This window comes from Suricata suricatta, chromosome 16 (assembly GCF_006229205.1).
Source record: "Suricata suricatta isolate VVHF042 chromosome 16, meerkat_22Aug2017_6uvM2_HiC, whole genome shotgun sequence".
Taxonomy (NCBI): Eukaryota; Metazoa; Chordata; class Mammalia; order Carnivora; family Herpestidae; genus Suricata; species Suricata suricatta.
The window spans coordinates 58,739,968-58,742,299 of record NC_043715.1 but is presented as its reverse complement, the minus strand read 5'-3'; the positions used below and the strand labels follow the sequence as shown (position 1 = coordinate 58,742,299).

The 2,332-nt window shown below is 51.4% G+C and overlaps 1 long non-coding RNA gene across 1 annotated transcript; it reads left to right on the top strand.

Annotated features, from left to right (window-relative positions):
• Nucleotides 1–6: 6 nt before the first annotated feature.
• LOC115281129 lies at nucleotides 7–1,344 on the top strand. The gene is made up of 3 exons (XR_003904100.1): nucleotides 7–191; nucleotides 340–618; nucleotides 1,184–1,344. It is a non-coding gene; the product is annotated as an uncharacterized LOC115281129 (long non-coding RNA).
• The last annotated feature ends 988 nt before the right edge of the window (nucleotides 1,345–2,332 follow it).

The window sequence follows — 2,332 nt, the reverse complement described above, 5'->3', positions numbered from 1 at the left end:
GGCCGCCGTGGGCCCAGCGCGCCTTTGTCTCCCCAGCCGCGCGCGAAGACCCGAAGCATACCGCCAGGCCGAACCTGGGAGCGAACAAAAGCCCGACGCCGCCGGCGAATAGACCCCGAGTTTGCCAAGCCGCCTGCCTACAGCGGCGGGGACGGGCCCGTAGGGGTGGGAGGCCGGGGGCCGCGACCCAGGTAAGGCCGGCCGCTCGCGGCCCCGGGCCCCGGAGCGTCGCCTCCGCCTCGGGGGGTGCAGAGGACGTCGGGCGGGAGGCCAGGCAGCGGGTGATGAGGACGCTTCTGGGGCCGTTCATGGCAATAATAAGCCCGTCTCTTTCCCCAGGGGAGTGTTTCTGTCCGCGCGGGTTCACCTGAGGCGCCGAAGAACGACAGCGACAGGGGAGGGGAACCGTCCCCGCTTCCCGTCCCCGTGCCGTGCCGGCCGACTTTGTTAAGTTGCAGACAGCGGTGCGGGATCGTTTGCCTACGTGGAGTTGCGGCGCCGACCCTGGTGTCCTGGGGCTCAGCGGGCGCTCCCAGGAATGCGCAGAGCTCTGCCAGTTGGCCCTGGTACCCTCAGAGCGGTCTGGGCCCCACGCCAGGGAACGACGGACTGGGCCGGGTGGGTCTTGCGGGCTGAGTTCTCGCTTCCTTCCCTCCCTGCCTCCCTTGTAGACAAAGGCCGCGTGACAGAATGTTCGTCAAGTCGGGTACAGTTCGGTGGGTTTTGTCGTCTATTCAGAAAGTTGGGCAATAATGGCTATCCAGTTCCAGAACATTTTCATCACCTCCTAAAAGAAACCCCCACACCCGTTAAGCAGTCACTCCGCATTTCTCCTTCCCCCTCAGCTCTAGGCAACCAGTGATTTCTTGGGGGTGCAGGTAGATTTTACGATAGTTTCTGTCACATCAACCAAAAAGTTACCTCGAGGTTGTCACTGACTGTCTCTTAGGAACCACTGACAACTTTAATCCCCTCTCATCCCCGAGTATGCTCTTTGGTCAGCTTGTTCGAGTCACTCTTCATTTATGTCCAGGAATTCTGTTGTTTTTGACATGCAAATTCTGTTTTCTTACAATGCTCCCCACAAGCCTTTTGTTGCTTCTGTGGATGGGCTGTCCTCCCTGTGTCCACTGGCTTTTCTGTGACAAAGGACCACTTTTGTCTTTTCCATTCTTGTCACTAGGTTGATATCGCACTTGTCCGGGAATCACCCAAATCCAGTGCTTCTGGGCAGGCCCCTGGCCGACTGATCCTCTGGGATGGCAGCTGTCAATCCTTGGGCCTCCTGGGGTGAGTCCAAATTCTGCGTCTTCCTGGGCGCCTCAGCGCGGGCCTGCTGCAGCCAGGGGTCAGAGCTGGGGAGTGACTGAGGGTTTGGGGGAGTTGGGGGGGGGGGGTCTCTCCGCCTTGACAGAGAATTAGAACTGAGTGAGATTTAAAAAGAAAAAACAACTCAGTTGTTGGTGAAAAAGGAATGTGGTTAGTGTAAAAAACAGTTATTTTGTGTATTTTGTAGTCTCACGATGTCTTAGTTCTAAGAGATTTTTTCTTTTTTTTCAACTTATTTTTTAAATTTACGTCCAAGTTAGTTAGCATGTAGTGCTACAGTGATTTCAGGAGTAGATTCCTTAATGCCCCTTGCCCATGTAGCCCATCCCCGCTCCCACAGTCCCTCCAGTAACCCTCAGTTTGTGGTCCATATTTAAGAGTCTCTTATGTTTTGTTCTCCTCCCTGTTTTTATATTATTTTTCCTTCCTTTATGTTCATCTGTTCTGTGTCTTAAAGTCCTCTTATGAGTGAAGTCATGTGATACTTGTTTTTCTCTAATTTCACTTGACATAATACTCTAGTTCCTTCACATGGTTGCAAATGGCAAGATTTCATTCTTTTTGATTGCCGAGTAATACTCCATTGTATGTATATACCACATCTTCTTTATCCATCGGTGGACATTCGGGCTCTTTCCGTACTTGGGCTATTGTCGATAGCGCTGCTGTAAACATGGGGCTGCAGGTGCCCCTTTGGAGCAGCACACCTGTATCCCTCGGATACATACTAGTAGTCCAATTGCTGGGTTCTCAGAGTTTCTAGTGATTTGTGGGATTGCTTAGAAGACAGGCATACGTACAATCAGAGTTTCTCTATGCCTGCCATACTCTTTACCTTTATTGTTGTTTCTCATTTATGGAGCGTTGGCGTGTAATTTAAGAACAATGGTAAATGGTATGATGTCAGTGGTGTGTTATCTTTAAGTGAGGTTTCGTGTATTTATCATTAAAGACGTGGAGGGAGTATCTGTACTACTTAGATTATTTTTTTATATACTTTTAA